At 46.3% G+C, this 18,608-nt stretch overlaps 1 protein-coding gene across 2 annotated transcripts in view; it reads left to right on the top strand.

Moving 5' to 3' along the window:
- The window catches only part of PLEKHF2 (pleckstrin homology and FYVE domain containing 2), a 44,682-nt gene that overhangs the window by 13,942 nt on the left and 12,132 nt on the right, over positions 1 to 18,608 (top strand). The window contains exons 2-3 of one of the 2 annotated variants that reach the window (XM_084621026.1): positions 2,263 to 2,384; positions 3,250 to 3,470. The exons of the other annotated variant lie outside the window; for it this stretch is intronic. The gene's annotated coding sequence lies outside the window, so the exon portion shown is untranslated. The remainder of the gene's footprint in view (positions 1 to 2,262; positions 2,385 to 3,249; positions 3,471 to 18,608) is intronic. 2 annotated transcript variants of the gene reach the window in all.

Below are 18,608 nucleotides of genomic sequence, written 5' to 3'. Positions count from 1 at the left end.
TTACTTAAGAGCAGGTTTTATTTTAGGCCTTATATTAATGGGTGACTTAGATGTACAGTAGAACCTCAGAGTTATGAACACCTTGAGAATGGAGGTTGTTCGTAACTCTGAAATGTTTGTAACTCTGAACAAAATGTTATGGTGGTTCTTTCAAAAGTTTACAACTGAACATTGACTTAATACAGCTTTGAAACTTTACTATGCAGAAGAAAAATGCTGCTTATAACATCTTAATTTAAATGAAGCAAGCACAGAAATAGTTTCCTTACCCTGTCAATTTTTTAAAGTTTTCCTTTTTTTTTTTTTTTTTTGTTTACATTTAACATGGTACTGTTCTGTACAGTATTTGCTTTTTTTTTGGCCTCTGCTGCCTGATTGTGTACTTTCGGTTCCAAATGAGGTGTGTGGTTGACCGGTCAGTTTGTAATTCTGGTGTTTGTAACTCTGAGGTTCTACTGTACTTGTATTGCATTAACACCATAATTAGTTACATAACATAAACTGGTACATATATAAAATCTGATTCATAAATGGTTACAAAATGAGTCTGGTAACATTTGTAACAAGATATTGCAACATCTAGATTGAATTTTTTATTCCACAGTTCAGAATGTTATGGCCAATAGTGCGTCCATGGTTCTGCAAAATGCTGCAAAAAGTTAAACTTATTTTAGGATTTAAAACAAATGTTTTGACTATGGGTTCCCTTTCCTTAGCCATATATTATAGCAACATTAAGGCTTCTGTTCTGCAAATACGCATTTGGGATACCATCCAATTTACAGCAAAAGCAGTGAAATTCTTTCCATTGGCTTTAATTTAAATTGGATTAGATCCATGCGTAACAAGGATGGGAGCACTTGCATGTGTTAAGTTGATCACTTGCACAAGAGTTTGCAGCACTGGGGACTTAATTTGCAAACTTCCCCAAAACTGAGCTGAAATTACTGATGCTGTTTCACAAATAAAAAGTCTACATTAGTCTCATGCAAATATGGAGTTGGAGGGGGTTATGTAAAGTATCTTTCTACATTTTCTGGCTACAGATGAAGTTTCTAAGAGTCTCGAAAGATAATGTTGTAAACAAAATTGTTCAGATTAAAACTTCTAACTTGTTCAGAGAAATTTTATGAAACTGGAAAACAATTAAAATAAAGTTGAGTGTAAAAGGCATACCATGTGTGTACATATTTGCACCATTTAAAATGTGCTGGGCATGTGCAAAATGTGTATCTGAACACTGACTTTAATCTTCAGGATTCCTCCCTTCCAGACCTTGAAAAATCTACTTGCCAGTGGAGAATAGGAAACTTTCTGACTTTTTTTTTTTTTTTTAAATTCAACCTTCTCATCACCTCATAGTTCTGTTCATAGTTCTGGTTATCCAGCTAATTTTTAACATTATTCTATAGCACCAAATTTCTGAGTTGTCTGTGTGCTTCTTGAGTCCAGCTCTCACATCCATAGAGGAGCATTTAGTAATTTAGTGTGTTTGTGCAGTTTGAACTTTCAGTAGCTTTGGAAGTTGTTGAATACATTCCCCCCGCCCCCCAAACTGTATCCTTCTCTTAATTTCTTCGTCACATTTTCCATCTGATGTTGTTAGGCTTCCTAGGTAGGGGAAACTATTCGCTTGTTCTACCATGTGACTGTCAAGATATTGGTGTTGCCTACCTTTATGTATAAATGTTTCCTTGTTATATTTTTTTTCTTCCTAATGTTGATTGTCATTCTGTGGTTCCCCCCCCTCCTCCCCCCAGATTTGAAAGTATCTTGTCCCCTTATGGGTCCTTTGGGTCAGGTGCCAGCCAGGTTAGCTGAGCTTCTTACCCTTTACAAGTAACAGGATGTTGCCTCTGGCCAGGAGGGATTTTATAGCACTGTATACAGAAAGGTGGTTACCCTTCCCTTTATATTTATGACAGGGCCACTGGCATATTTTATGTTCATGTATATACCATTGAACTGTATGCTCTGTTTGGTGTCTTATAAACTTTCCCTCATTATACCCTCTAACTGTGTTAAATAGTTGCTGAGATAGGATGCATACTTTTCTTAATGTTGCAATACTCAGTTCATAGTTTTTTGACTTGCTGCTTTCTGTCCCCATACAGGCTTTTTATTAATTATAGATCTTAGAAGTCCATATTACATTCCTCGGGAATATGTATATTCTTGTGTTGGATTTTATCAGATGCCTTCTCAAAATCCACAATACACATATAAATTTCCCTTTGCATCTCTATCATGTGATTGCATAAGATCCTCGGGGCAAAGATTGCTTCCCATATGCCTAGTACCGAGTGGAAACCAAACTGACTTCTGCTACATCTTGTCTGAAGAGGTTGATGTAGCCCTGTGCTGACAACTTTCAACAAAACTTGGTATGTGGTTTATCAGACTTATAGTTCACTGTTGTTTACATTCTCTAGCATTATTAACCCTTGGTAGAGTAATTAAGACTGAAGTCTGTTGGAAGTTCTCCTTGTGCGTATATCTGAAAAGTTTTAGCAGGTTAGTTTTTGACTCTTCATTCAGGGTTTGTAGCATTTCAAACAGAACACCATCCACTTAAGCTGCTTTTCCTCACTTTATACTTTTCATCCCTGTTTCTAGCTTTCACATTGTAGTATGCAGTGCTTTTTCTTCTCTTGAAGCGTCTATATCTCCAATTTTTCAGGATTGTCGAAAACTTCCTTCACATATTCTGTCCATCTGGAATGCTATTGGTTTTGTGGCACACTCTGCCATCCTTAGACTTAATGCAGCTAATTCCTTTTCTTGACTTCTTGATTTGTCTCATGATTCTTTTTGTAGTGTGGTGACTCTTGTGTCTGTGTCTAGTTTCACATTCTTTGATTTCATCGCTTTTCCTCTAATGGATTTCATAGAAAGGAATTTATACTGGATTTTGATGACTGACACAGTATGTTAATATTTCTATCCTGGTTTCAGAGTAACAGCCGTGTTAGTCTGTATTCGCAAAAAGAAAAGGAGTACTTGTGGCATCTTAGAGACTAACCAATTTATTTGAGCAAAAGCTTTCGTGAGCTACAACTCACTTCATCACGAAAGCTTATGCTCAAATAAATTGGTTAGTCTCTAAGGTGCCACAAGCTTTCGTGATGAAGTGAGCTGTAGCTCACGAAAGCTTTTGCTCAAATAAATTGGTTAGTCTCTAAGATGCCACAAGTACTCCTTTTCTTATTTCTATCCTGACAACTCTAAAACTCCCTCTTCCCTTCTCAGAGTATGTTAGTGTAACGGGATCCCTGGGGTACAACCTGGAACTATGGAACTGCTGTGCTTCCTTAACTCTCTAGCCTGGACTGTCTCACACAATGCTGTGCCAGAGACAAGCAGCAACACCCCTCCAAGTGCTATGATCACTCAGCCATCAGAATGTGGAGCCCCACACCCAACTAAATTGCACGAATGCTCCCTGAGTCACTCTCACAAATCATACAGAGGTAGGTACCATTCACCTCAGCCTTGCACCCCATAAATATAACCTCTTAGGACTCCCTTGGACAGTGCAAGCTCATTAATTAATTTGCCACTCTGATAAAAGGGTAGTGGATATGCAAGAGCCCTTGTTAACCTGAGCTGAGATTCCCCAAGTACTTCAACCAAAGCCACGCTGTTTTAGGTAAAATATAAAACAGACTTATTAACTACAGAAAGATAGATTTTTAAGTGATTATAAGTAGCAGGAAAAGAGATCAAAGTTGGTTACCTAGAAATAAAAATAGAAATGCACTGTAAATTCTACAAACTAAGCAATATTTGAATCAGGCAGTCTCTCATCCTAATAGATGTTACAGGCAGCTCACAGTTCTCAATACACAGGCTGGTTTTCCTTCCCAGTGTGGGACCAATTTCCCCAGTTCAAAGTCTTTGTCTTCCAGACTGTCTTCCAGGTGTTGAGATGGGGGAGGAGAGAGGCCAAGTGATGTCACTATCCCTCTTTTATACTTTTTTCCAGCTGCTAAAAAGAGTCTTGCTGTGATGTGGGGTCAGGCAGTCCTCATTGCCTGCCCTCTCTGAGAAGTCTCTGGGATCAACACCTGTCTGGCCAGTGATTTGTTCCTTTGTCCCTGCTGAAAGGCCAGCTCTGGGTGTCTCCCAACCTCACAATGTATTTCAGTAACACATATAGCAATACTTCATAACTTCATGTACAATGATAGTACATACAATCCAACAGGATATTAAGATTCAACAGTCAAGACTTTTTAAATGATACCTCATAAGGCATACTTTGTATAAAACATATCACATCACAGTGGTGAATATGGGGGTTCCAGGGTGCTACTGTCAGGTACAAGAGTGTCAGTGACTACAGTTATATTTGAGTGAAAACTATATCTGTCCTCTAAAATAGGTTGTATGTAGTACAGGGGAGATATATTTTACTGTAAAAGTTGAAATTGGACAGTGATGGCTATCATGATCTACTAGTGGGGGCAAGCGGGAAAATAGTAAAATAATAATAGCAAATGATAGACCACACGAGTGAGGTAATGTCTTTTGTTGAATCAACTTCTGAGAGAGAAGATTTCAAGTTCATGCAGAGCTCTTCGGGTGTGGGGAACGTACAGTATTTGGTGTCACGGCTAAGTACAAGGTGGAACAGATTTTTTTTGCGTAAGTACACATTTCAAGGGAGCATCAAAGGTGAAGTGGCCCATTAACACCTCTCCAGTCATGGAGGGAGAGGAAGCGGGGGAAAGCAGAGATTGCTGTAATAAGTCATAAATCCAGTGTGTCTATTCAGTCCATGATTTTTAGATGTGTCTAGCAAAGTTATGGATTTAAGCTCCCAGGCTCTACTTACGAACGTGTTTTGAAGTCTTGTGATCACTCTGTGAAAAGTGTTCACCTGTAGGTGATGTTTTTTGTCTATCATTTCCTGTGAGTTCATTTTCAAGAGTAGTGATTGTCTTTTTTCACCATATAGTTGTTATGGGGGTATTTTGTGCATTGGATGATGTACACTACATGTGTAGGACTCATGGATCTTGAAATGTATGTTGGGGGGATCTTGTAACAGTGGAGAAGTTTACAGGTTTTTCATCTGAGAGAGGCTGGTGCTGCTTTGAGTTGGTACCCTGGTCTGTGGGGAGTTTGCTTCTGATGACGAGCTTGATGAGATTTTTCTTGTTTGAAGGCCAGAAGAGGGGGTTCAGAAAAGATTATTTTCAGGATGTGGTCTGGGAGGGTTATTCCATAATTGTCTGCTCCAGGGGTTCCTGCATCTTGCTCTGAAACATCTGGTAATTGCCACTCTTAGTCAGATTAGTAGACTAGATCAGTGGTTCTCAAACTTTTCTTTTTTTGCGGACCGCTTGAAAATTGCCGAGGATCTTGGTGGACAACTTAATGATCTTTCCAAATGTTGTTTGTACCGTTAGCTAACTATTGTAAAGCGCTTTGGATAAAAGCGCTATATTAAAAAAAACTTTAATAATAAACATTTTTTTGTTCTACAAATAAAAGAGCACAACTCATATTTTAATATTGGTAGTCTTGCCTTTCTAATGCAATAGATGTGCCCTCTCTCCTCTACTGCAGCAGCCACCGAGCTTGGCTGGGAAGGAGGGGCAGGGGTCTCTTCCTCTCTCCCCCGCCGCGGCAGCCCCCGAGCTGGGGGTGGGAAGGAGGGGGGTCTCTCTGGCCGCTGCAGCTCTGCATGGCTCCTCTAATTAGGTGGGTGACCCTTCATTTTCTTGTGTGTGGCCGCCCAGGTGCGCACCTTAGAGGGAACTATCCACAGACCACCTGAATAGAGCTTGCGGACCACTGGTGGTCCGTGGACCACAGTTTGAGAACCTCTGGACTAGATGAACCTTTGTGATCCAGAGTGGCAATTCTTACATTCCTGAATCTGCAGACAGCTTTAAGATGTAGCTGTGAAAGATGAACTGTTCAATTCATGTAAATAGATGAACTCTGGATTCTTAAATATTAAATGTCAGCATTAATTTCTTTACTGCTAATCAGTTTAGCAGAAACATCAAGCTGATATTCCTATTGATAGATGTTTTAGCAGATACAGTAAGGCAATAAGGCTGTGTTTACACTATGAACCTTACAGCAGCACAGTTGTATCGCTGCAGCAGTGCTGTTGTAAGGGCTCTCATATAGCTGCTCTTGGCCGACAGGAGAGCTCTCCTGCCAGCATAATTAAACCACCCCTAATGAATGGCGTTAGCTATGTCGGCGGGAGAGTGTCTCCCGTTGACATAGCGCTGTCCGCACTGGGACTTTTGTCGGTGAAACTTATGTCAGTTGGGGGGGTGTGGGTTGGGGTTTTTTTTTTCCCCTCCCTCCCCACACCCCTGTCAGGATTTGCTCCTTCCAAACATAGTCTCCTCAACCTTTGCCTAAGAAGGGGAGGGAAAGACTAGCTGCATTTCTTCTCCCAGTGTCAGAAGCTTCAACTACATCATGCAAAAAAACCCCAAACCCCACCTCAAACTCTCAAAGGCTTATCCCCCCATCTGTTCCTTTATCATTTGATAAAACCGTTTCCCCCTGATAACTTCTATAGTATGCTTCTGCATTATCAATACAAAGACCTGCAGAACACTGAAAACTTGAGAAAACGTGCCCCTGACTGATTTAAGTTTCACAGACAAAAGCGACTGTGGACAGCACTATTTCGGCAGGGGAGGCTCTCCTGCTGACATAGCTAATGCTGCTCATTGGGGTTGGCATAATTATGCTGGCAGGAGAGCGGCTACATGGGAGACCTTACAGTGGCACAGCTGTAGCGGTACAGCTGTGCTGCTGTAAAGTCCATAGCGTAGACCAGAGGTCTCCAAACTACAGCTTGCTGGCCGGATCTGGCCCAGGGCTTCCATTTGTCTGGCCCTCCAACCAACAGAGGAGAAGCGAACAGCTGAGTAGGCACCCTGAGCAGGCAGGGGGAAGGCCCGCTGGCAGCAGCTCACATGGGGTGGCTGCACAGCTGAGCTGTGCAGAGGGGTGAGTGCCTCTGGGAGTCAGTGTCCCTCCAAAAGGGGAGCCAACTTAGGGGAGAGTCGTTGCTGCAGCGGAGCAGGTACAGGGAGAAGCAAACAGGCAGGCTGCGGGTGAGTAGGCCTGCTGAGCAGGCAGGGGGAGGGGCTGCCGGCAGCAGCTCCCGTGAGGGAGGGGGGTAGCTCAGCTGAGCTGTGCAGAGGGGTGAATGCCCCCAGGAGCCAGTGTCGTTCCCCCCCCCCCCAAAAGGGGAGCCAACTTAGGGGAGAGTTGCTGCTGCAGCCGAGCAGGCACAGGCCCCTGCCTTAGAGTAAAAATACAAGCCAGATGCTTAATTACATCTCCAATAAATGGAGTAAAGAAGATGGAAATTAACAATTTCATAATGGTTAAATTTTAACTACAGCACTAATAGAACCAAACAGTCCCAACCAACAATGGGAACCTGGAGCTTCTCTTACCAAGGTACAGCCAAACTTTCAGTCTTTTGTAATTTTCTTCAGCAGAGCAGGCACGCCTAGCAGGCATAGGGAGAAGGGAGCAGGCACGGGGCAGAGCAGACCCAAAAAGGGGAGCCAACTTACAGTACCTGCATCGATTAACTTTTATACCTGATTTGGAATTTAATGCAACACTGACAGAGTAGAGTAGTGTTGCTTTTTAAAAGATTTTGCATATATTTAATTTCTTTCACAGTTGCTTTGGCCTGCGAAGCCCCTTCAAAAATCCAATATGGCTCTTGTCTCACAAAGTTTGGAGACCCCTGGTGTGGACACATCCGTATGGGTGGTTTTCTAGATCAAGATTAGGTAGTAGGGTTAGTTTGACGGTAGTTCTGAGTCTGCCATTCCTTTACCTGTTTAGCAGAGAAATAAAGGATTTCAGGCACAACTGCTGTCAAGCTGGTATCTTTCTTAAGTACTAATCTCACTCATTTCTAAAAATGAGTTGTATGCATGATTCGTTTGCTCTTAGCTTAGTTTTCCAGTTACTGTTGTATTGCAGCAGCATTTCATTCTAATATAGCACTCTTTAAGTAAAACAGTAAAATTCCCATTATTTGAACTTCTTGGACAGCACCAAATTCATTTAGGTAATTGAGAGTCAGAACAGGAAGTCGGCTGGTTCTTGGTTGGAAAGGGAGGGCCAAGCAGTTGAGTTTTGGATGACTGTGTTTCTGCCGTGTAACAAGATTTTTCTTTATTGCCCCCTTCCCTCTCCTTTTCCAGCCGAATTACTTTTGGTACACAGAGCAAGCTTTAAATGGCTACAGTGGCAGGCTGCCAACTTTATGGTAAACTTGGTGTGTTACCTGAAAGCTTTTGTTGGAATATTTTCACAATGGGAGTTTGATAAAATATTTTGGTGTTGCTCATCTTAAGCGTAGTTCCTCTCTTTTTTGTCCTTTTCTGCCCTCCCCAGTCTGAGTTAGTGGTAGAATACTGGGTCAGATCAATGGTTCATCTGGCCAACGTTCCATCTAATTTTTTCCATCCATATAAGGAATAAATTTGGTTGTGTGCACCAAAGTAATGTGTGCATGTCCACCACCAATAGAAACAAAAAACCTAGATGTAATATTTTTTAAAAGTTACCACAGGGATAATTACTCCAGCCGGGACAGGTTAGGCATTTTAGAACTCGGTACTCAAAGAATTAAATTTAAGCATAAGAGAGAAATGAAAAATGATAAAATGCATAGACCAGTCAAAAAACTAAAATAACACACTGTGAAAGAATAAAATTATGGAGAATATATATGCATTGCAGGAAGTACCAAGAAGTAACAACAACAAAAATAATACAAGTATGTGTTGGGATGCTGTGTGTGTGTGTGAGACAGACACTGTGTGTGTGATGGTTGCTGGGGAAGTCTCTGGGAGATGCTGTGCGCTGTCTCTTTAAGGCACTGTCACTCACTGCAGGAGGGCTCAGAAGGCTCATTGGGACTTCAGACCACAACAACTGTCTTGCTCCTGAGCCCTGTCCCCCCTCCTGCCCCTGCTCTGTGGAGATCGGGTACATGGTGGGGAGGGGGAGTGAGACAGAGAGAGAAACAGAGATTGTGTGCTGGCTGCTAGGGAAGTCTCTGAGATGCTGTGTCCTATCTCTCTAAGGCACTCACCGCAGGAGGGCTCAGAAGGCTCGTTCAGACCTCAGACCACAGCACCTCTCCTGCTCCTAAGCCCTGTTCCCCTTCCCTGCTCTGCAGAGATGGGATATGGAGGGGGACACCCTGACATCAGCACCCTCTTCTCTCTGCCCTGCTCTGCACAGCCAGTCGGAGGGTCCCAGGAACAGCTGGCCAGGGGCTTCAAGGGAGAGGGCAGGAGAAATATGGCTGCAAAGCGGTGGGGGAAGGGCACATGAACACGTGCTGCCAGATGTTCGCAGCTCTGCTAATGAAGTGTGCGGTCCTTGAATCACTCCTGGGTGGCTGCCTGACTGCGCAGCTTAGAGGGAGCACAGCATCTATCCCAGCATCCTGTGTTCCGACAATGGCCAATGTGAGGTGCTTTGGAGGAAAATAAAAGAACAGGGCAATTATCGAGTTATCCATCCCCTGTCATCCACTTCCAGCTTCTGGCAGTCAGAGGCTAGGGCATGGGGTAGTGTCCCTGAGCATCTTGGCTAAGAGCCATTCTGGGACTTATTTTCCATGAACCTATTTCTATTCTTTTGTGAACCCAGTTATAAGAAGAAATACATGGGGATCAAAGTATTACTTATATGGTGCCTAAACGATGAGGTTGTTTGGATCCCAAGTTTCCTAGGCTCCTAAAAGTTCAAGAGACCAAATTTTTGGCATATGTAAGACAGTGTTAATGTGCTTCAGGAGACATGTTGAGTCCTCCTTACTTAGAGGAGGGTCACCATGTTGCAGGATTTTTGGGGGGTGATTGGAAATAAGTCACGAGGTGGCAACTTCAGGTTTTCCTCCCAATAGGATAAAAGTAATCTCCTCTCTTCGGTTTCTTATTCAGGAAGATGTGCAGCAGTAGCCTCATCAGGCTTACCTTGTGAAGCTAACTTTCATCCTCTATGGTTTTTCAGGCCCCCCACTTTGCCCCCCGAAACTTTGTGTACCATAGCTCATCCCAGGTCATAACATTTCTGGGAAGCTGGTAAAAAATCAGAACTTAGTTATTGGCTGAAATCCTGGCCCTGCTGAAGTCAATGGTGAAACTTGAATTCAGGGGGGACGATGTTTCACGCTGTTTAGAATGTCTGTGGGTTTAGGGCTCATATCTCCAAAATGGCTTGGTCTGTCAACTCCATGTTAGTTTTGTTGGCCTTGTTGAGAAATGCCTTTTTAGAGTGGTGTAGGTTTTTTGGAAGAGTGGTTAGTGGGAAGGGAAATTAGAAGTATAATATAAACAGTATTGATCTCCAAATTGAGTGCTAGTTTTCACTGCAAAGTTAACTTGAGTCACATCCTCGCATACAAACCCTTAATGTGAGTATGATGGTGCTCTTAACTCAAGTTGGCTGACTCCCAGAGGGTTTAGACTACAGCTCAAGTTAGCAAAACTTGTCCACTGCTAACACCACTATGTGTAGCTGGAGTGTGTTGCAGTGTGGCCATCCTTGCTTGAGCTAGGCGAACTCGGAAGAGTTAATTTGAGTGTGGATAATGTGTTTTCATTGCAGTTAACTCGTACACTGAGGCTATGTCTACACTACGAAATTGGGTCGAATTTATAGAACTCGATTTTTTAGAAATCGGTTTTATACAGTCGATCGTGTGTCCCCACTTAAGACCATTAAGTTGGTGAAGTGCGTCCACAGTACCAAGGCTAGCGTCGACTTCCGGAGTGTTGCACTGTGGGTAGCTATCCCACAGTTCCTGCAGTCTCCGCTGCCCATTGGAATTCTGGGTTGAGATCCCAATGCCTGATGGGGCAAAAAACATTGTTGCAGGTGGTTCTGGGTACATGTTGTCAGGCCCCCCCTCCTTCCCTCCCTCCGTGAAAGCAACGGCAGACAATCGTTTCACACCTTTTTTCCTGGGTTACCCATGCAGACGCCATATCATGGCAAGCATGGAGCCCCCGCTCAGCTTACCGTCACCATATGTCTCCTGGGTGCTGGCAGACGCAGGACTGCATTGCTACACAGCAGCAACTCATTGCCTTGTGGCAGCAGATGGTGCATTACGACTGGTAGCCACCCTCGTCGTCTCCTGGGTGCTCTTGGCCGGCCTCGGTGAGGTCGGTTGGGGTGCCTGGGCGTCATGGGTGCCCTGGCAGATCTCTGTGAGGTTGGTCGCGGTGCCTGGACATAAATGGGAGTGACTCAGGTCATTCTCTTCTTTACATTTTGTCTAATGGAGCTTCAGTCCTGCCTGGAATATTGGCAGAGGGATAGCTCAGTGGTTTGAGCATTGGCCTGCTAAACCCAGGGTTGTGAGTTCAATCCTTGAGGGGGCCATTCTGCCTCAGGCTGCTCTCCCAGCTAGCAGCACTGCAAGCACCGAGGGGACAATGACAGCTAGCAGTTGTACTACATTGTCTGCTGGCGAGCACCCCTTGCTCCCCCCTCCCTCCATGAAAGCAACGTCCGACAATTATTTCGTGCCTTTTTCCGTGCGGGCGCCATATTGCTGTCAGCATCATCATCCACCCGCCACTTCCGCTGCCACTCTGCTCTCCTGCAGACACCATACCACGACATGTATGGAGCCTACTCAGATCACCGTGGCAGTTATGACCATTCTAAACACCACGTGCATTATCCAGCAGTATATGCAGAACCAGAACCTGCAAAAGCAGGCAAGTAGGCAACGGCAGCGCGGTGAGGAGAGTGATGAGGACATGGACACAGACTTCTCTCAAAGTACGGGCCCCGGCAGTGTGGACATCATGGTGGTAATGGGGCAGGTTCATGCTGTGGAACGCCAATTCTGTTCCTGGGAAACAAGCACAGACTGATGGGACCGCATAGTGTTGCAGGTCTGGGACAATTTCCAATGGCTGTGAAACTTTTGCATGCATAAAGGTACTTTCATGGAACTTCATGACTTGCTTTTTCCTGCCCTGAAGTGCTGGATTACCAAGATGAGAGCAGCCCTCACAGTTCACAAGCGAGTGGCGATAGCCCTCTTAAAAACGTGCAATGCCAGACAGCTACCGGTCAGTCGGGAATCAATTTGGAGTGGGCAACTCTGCTGTGGGGGCTGCTGTGATCCAAGTAGCCAACGCAATTGCTGAGCTGCTGCTATCAAGGGTAGTGACTCTGGGAAACGTGCAGGTCATAGTGGATGGCTTTGCTGCAGTGGGATTCCCTAACTGTGGTGGGGCGATAGACAAACCCATATCCCTATCTTGGCACCGGAGCACCAAGGCAGCGGGTACATAAACCGCAAGGGGTACTTTTCAGTGGTGCAGCAGGCACTGGTGGATTACAAGGGACGTTTCACCAACATCAATGTGGGATGGCCGGGAAAGGTACATGATGCTCGCATCTTCAGGAACTCTGGTCTGTTTCAGCAGCTGCAGCAAGGGACTTTCTTCCCAGACCAGAAAATAACCATTGGGGATGTTGAAATGCCTATAGTTATCCTTGGGGACCCAGCCTACCCCTTAATGCCATGGCTCATGAAGCCGTACACAGGCAGCCTGGACAGTAGTCAGGAGCTGTTCAACTACAGGCTGAGCAAGTGCAGAAGGGTGGTAGAATGTGCATTTGGACGTTTAAAGGCGCGCTGGTGCAGTTTACTGACTCGCTTAGACCTCAGCGAAACCAATATTCCCATTGTTATTACTGCTTGCTGTGCGCTCCACAATATCTGAGAGAGTAAGGGGGAGACATTTATGGCAGGGTGGGCGGTTGAGGCAAATCGTCTGGCCACTGATTACGCTCAGCCAGACACCAGGGTGGCTAGAAGAGCACAGGAGGGTGGGGTGCGCACCCGAGAAGCTTAGAAAACCAGTTTCATGACTGGCCAGGCTACGGTGTGAAAGTTCTGTTTGTTTCTCCTTGATGAAAACCCCGCCCCTTGGTTCACTCTACTTCCCTGTAAGCTAACCACCCTCCCCACCCCCCCTTTATTGCCTCTGCAAGCGGTGATCAAAGTCATTGTTACTTCAAATTCATGCATTCTTTATTAATTTATCACACAAATAGGGGGATAACTGCCAAGGTAGTCCAGGAGGGATGGGGGGAGGATGGAAGGACAAGGCCACACTGCGCTTTAAAACTTACTGAATGCCAGCTTTCTGTTGCTTGGGCGGTCCTCTGGGGTGGAGTGGTTGGGTGCCCGGAGGCCCCCCCACAGAGTTCTTGGGCATCTGGGTGAGGAGGCTATGGAATTTGGGGTGGAGGGCGGTTACACAGGGGCTGTAGCGGCGGTCTATGCTCATGCTGCCTTTCCTGCACCTCAGCCATATGCCGGAGCATATCTGTTTGATCCTCCAGCAGCCTCAGCATTGACTCCTGCCTTCCGTCAGCAAGCTGACGCTACCTATCATCTTCAACACGCCACTTATTATCTTCAACCCACCACCTGTCTTCATGTTTATATTGTGCTTTCCTGGACTCTAACATTGTCTGCCTCCATGCATTCTGCTGGGTTCTTTCAGTGTGGGAGGACTGCATGATCTCAGAGAACATTTCATCGCGAGTGTGGTTTTTTTTTTCCGCCTTCTAATCTTCGCTAGCCTCTGGGAAGGAGATGATAGTGTGAGCGTTGAAACGTTTGCAGCTGCGGTAGGAAAAAAAAAAAAGGGAGAGTAATAGTTAAAAAGACACATTTTAGAGAACAATGGGTAGAGTTTTTCAGGGTGAACCTTGCTGTTAACATTACATAGCACGTGTGCATTCGGTACAAGGTCGCATTTTGCCTCTTATATTGAGGGTCTGTCAGTTTGGTGTGAGAGATCACACATGCAGGGCCAGTGGGCAACAGAATTCGGCTTGCAGGCAGCTATGGTAAGCCAGTCTTTTGGCTTCTTTAACCTACATAACATGTGGGAATGGTTTCAAACAGCAGCGCCCTCATTTCCCATACCAAACAGTTGTTGGGTTGGCCATTTAAAATGGGTTGGCAATTTAAAAGGAGGGGCTGCGGTTTTCGAGTTAACATGCAGCACAAACCCAACTAACCCCCCCCCACACACACACACAGCCCTGGTCTACACTAGGACTTTAGGTCGAATTTAGCAACGTTAAATCGATTTAAACCTGCACCCGTCCACACAGTGAAGTCCTTTATTTCAACTTAAAGGGCTCTTAAAATCGATTTCCTTACTCCACCCCTGACAAGTGGATTAGCGCTTAAATCGACGTTCCCAGCTCGAATTTGGGGTACTGTGGACACAATTCGATGGTATTGGCCTCCGGGAGCTATCCCAGAGTGCTCCATTCTGACCGCTCTGGACAGCACTCTCAACTCAGATGCACTGGCCAGGTAGACAGGAAAAGAACCGCGAACTTTTGAATCTCATTTCCTGTTTGGCCAGCGTGGCAAGCTGCAGGTGACCATGCAGAGCTCATCAGCACAGGTGACCATGATGGAGTCCCAGAATCGCAAAAGAGCTCCAGCATGGACCGAACGGGAGGTACGGGATCTGATCGCTGTTTGGGGAGAGGAATCCGTGCTATCAGAACTCCGTTCCAGTTTTCGAAATGCCAAAACCTTTGTGAAAATCTCCCAGGGCATGAAGGACAGAGGCCATAACAGGGACCCGAAGCAGTGCCGCGTGAAACTTAAGGAGCTGAGGCAAGCCTACCAGAAAACCAGAGAGGCGAACAGCCGCTCTGGGTCAGAGCCCCAAACATGCCGCTTCTATGATGAGCTGCATGCCATTTTAGGGGGTTCAGCCACCACTACCCCAGCCGTGTTGTTTGACTGCTTCAATGGAGATGGAGGCAATACGGAAGCAGGTTTTGGGGACGAAGAAGATGATGATGAGGAGGAGGTTGTAGATAGCTCACAGCAAGCAAGCGGAGAAACCGGTTTTCCCGACAGCCAGGAACTGTTTCTCACCCTGGATCTGGAGCCAGTACCCCCCGAACCCACCCAAGGCTGCCTCCTGGACCCAGCAGGCGGAGAAGGGACCTCTGGTGAGTGTACCTTTTAAAATGCTATACATGGTTTAAAAGCAAGCATGTGAAAGGATTACTTTGCCCTGGCATTTGCGGTTCTCCTAGATGTAGTCCTAAAGCCTTTGCAAAAGGTTTCTGGGGAGGGCAGCCTTATTTCGTCCTTCATGGTAGGACACTTTATCACTCCAGGCCAGTAACACATACTCAGGAATCACTGTAGAACAAAGCATTGCAGTGTATGTTTGCTGGCATTCAACCAAAATCCGTTCTTTCTCTCTCTGTGTTATCCTCAGGAGAGTGAGATATAATTCATGGTCACCTGGTTGAAATAGGGTGCTTTTCTTCAGGGACACTCAGAGGTGCCCATTCCTGCTGGGCTGTTTGCCTGTGGCTGAACAGAAATGTTCCCCGCTGTTAGCCACAGGGAGGGGGGAAGGTTGAGGGGGTAGTCACGCGGTGGGAGGAGGCAAAATGCGACCTTGTAACGAAAGCACATGTGCTATGTATGTAATGTTAACAGCAAGGTTTACCCTGAAAGAGTGTAGCGACTGTTTTATAAAATGTGTCTTTTTAAATACCGCTGTCCCTTTTTTTTTCTCCACCAGCTGCATGTGTTTCAATGATCACAGGATCTTCTCCTTCCCAGAGGCTAGTGAAGCTTAGAAAGGAAAAAAAAACGCACTCGCGATGAAATGTTCTCCGAGCTCATGCTGTCCTCCCACACTGACAGAGCACAGACGAATGCGTGGAGGCAAGTAATGTCAGAGTGCAGGAAAGCACAAAATGACCGGGAGGAGAGGTGGCGGGCTGAAGAGAGTAAGTGGCGGGCTGAAGACAGGGCTGAAGCTCAAATGTGGCGGCAGCGTGATGAGAGGAGGCAGGATTCAATGCTGAGGCTGCTGCAGGACCAAACCAGAATGCTCCAGTGTATGGTTGAGCTGCAGCAAAGGCAGCTGGAGCACAGACTGCCACTGCTGCCCCTCTGTAACCAACCGCCCTCCTCCCCAAGTTCCATAGCCTCCACACCCAGACGCCCAAGAACGCGGTGGGGGGGCCTCCGGCCAACCAGCCACTCCACAACAGAGGATTGCCCAAAAAACAGAAGGCTGTCATTCAATAAATTTTAAAGTTGTAAACTTTTAAAGTGCTGTGCTTAAAGTGCTGTGTGGCATTTTCCTTCCCTCCTCCACCACCCCTCCTGGGATACCTTGGTAGTCATCTCCCTATTTGTGTGATGAATGAATAACGAATGCATGACTGTGAAGCAGCAATGACTTTATTGCCTCTGCAAGCGGTGATTAAAGGGAGGAGGGGAGGGTGGTTAGCTTACAGGGAAGTAGAGTGAACCAAGGGGCGGGGGGTTTCATCAAGGAGAAACAAACAGAACTTTCACACTGTAGCCTGGCCAGTCATGAAACTGGTTTTCAAAGCTTCTCTGATGCGTACCGCGCCCTCCTGAGCTCTTCTAACCGCCCTGGTGTCTGGCTGCGCGTAACCAGCAGCTAGGCGATTTGCCTCAGCCTCCCACCCCGCCATAAACGTCTCCCCCTTACTCTCACAGATATTGTGGAGCACACAGCAAGCAGTAATAACAGTGGGAATATTGGTTTCGCTGAGGTCTAAGCGAGTCAGTAAACTGCGCCAGCGCGCCTTTAAACGTCCAAATGCACATTCTACCACCATTCTGCACTTGCTCAGCCTGTAGTTGAACAGCTCCTGACCACTGTCCAGGCTGCCTGTGTACGGCTTCATGAGCCATGGCATTAAGGGGTAGGCTGGGTCCCCAAGGATACATATAGGCATTTCAACATCCCCAACAGTTATTTTCTGGTCTGGGAAGAAAGTCCCTTCCTGCAGCTTTTGAAACAGACCAGAGTTCCTGAAGATGCGAGCATCATGCACCTTTCCCGGCCATCCCACGTTGATGTTGGTGAAACGTCCCTTGTGATCCACCAGAGCTTGCAGCACTATCGAAAAGTACCCCTTGCGGTTTATGTACTCGCCGGCTTGGTGCTCTGGTGCCAAGATAGGGATATGGGTTCCGTCTATAGCCCCACCACAGTTAGGGAATCCCATTGCAGCAAAGCCATCCACTATGACCTGCACATTTCCCAGGGTCACTACCCTTGATATCAGCAGATCTTTGATTGCGTGGGCTACTTGCATCACAGCAGCCCCCACAGTAGATTTGCCCACTCCAAATTGATTCCCAACTGACCGGTAGCTGTCTGGTGTTGCAAGCTTCCACAGGGCTATCGCCACTCGCTTCTGAACTGTGAGGGCTGCTCTCATCCTGGTATTCATGCGCTTCAGGGCAGGGGAAAGCAAGTCACAAAGTTCCATGAAAGTGCCCTTACGCATGCGAAAGTTTCGCAGCCACTGGGAATCGTCCCAGACCTGCAACACTATGCGGTCCCACCAGTCTGTGCTTGTTTCCCGAGCCCAGAATCGGCGTTCCACAGCATGAACCTGCCCCATTAGCACCATGATGCATGCATTGGCAGGGCCCATGCTTTCAGAGAAATCTGTGTCCATGTCCTGATCACTCACGGGACCGCGCTGACGTCGCCTCCTCGCCTGGTATCGCGTTGCCATGTTCTGGTGCTGCATATACTGCTGGATAATGCGTGTGGTGGTTGATGTGCTCCTAATTGCCAAAATGAGCTCAGCGGCCTCCATGCTTGCCTTGGTATGGCGTCCGCACAGAAAAAAGGCACGGAACGATTGTCTGCCGTTGCTCTGACGGAGGGAGGGGCGACTGACGACACGGCTTACAGGGTTGGCTTCAGGGAGCTAAAATCAACAAAGGGTGTGCCTGTACATCAAGGAGTATTTCAGGCAGGACTGCACGGAGGGTTCCAATAAGAAATGGTGCACCAAAGTTATCGTTGTTATTGGAACAAGGAGGTTAGCCTGGCCTCTGATTGATACATGGCTAGATTAACCTCGCTGCGCCTTCTCTGTGACTGACTGCAGTGTGATCTAGACAGGGGAGGAGGAAAATGAGTACAAAACAAATCTGGTCTATTTCTTGTTCTGACCCACTCCATCTATCCTTTACATCTTTGGCTGGCAGCAGAGAAAAAAGGCGCGAAATGATTGTCTGCCCTTGCTTTCACGGGGGGAGGGAGGGTGGGAACGGGGTCCTGACGATATGTACCCAGAACCACCCGCGACAATGTTTTAGCCCCATCAGGCATTGGGATATCAACCCAGAATTCCAATGGGCAGCGGAGACTGCGGGAACTGTGGGATAGCTACCCACAGTGCAACGCTCCGGAAGTCGACGCTTGCCTCGGTACTGTGGAAGCGCTCCGCCGAGTTAATGCACTTAATGCACTTAGAGCATTTTCTGTGGGGACACACACACTGGAATATATAAAACCGATTTCAAAAAAACCGACTTCTATAAATTCGACCTAATTTCGTAGTGTAGACATACCCACACACAATTCTCTGGGGTGATTGCTTCACCCCTCCCCCCACCTCGTGGCTAAAAGCAGAGAAGATTTCTGTTCAGCCATAGGCAAACTGCCCAGCAGGAATGGCCACCTCTGAATGTCCCCTTAATAAAATTC

Source organism: Lepidochelys olivacea (assembly GCF_965140295.1).
Source record: "Lepidochelys olivacea isolate rLepOli2 genome assembly, chromosome: 2".
NCBI lineage: Eukaryota > Metazoa > Chordata > Testudines > Cheloniidae > Lepidochelys > Lepidochelys olivacea.
Note: the sequence above shows the minus strand (reverse complement) of the source record. Positions and strands in the feature narration are given on the sequence as shown.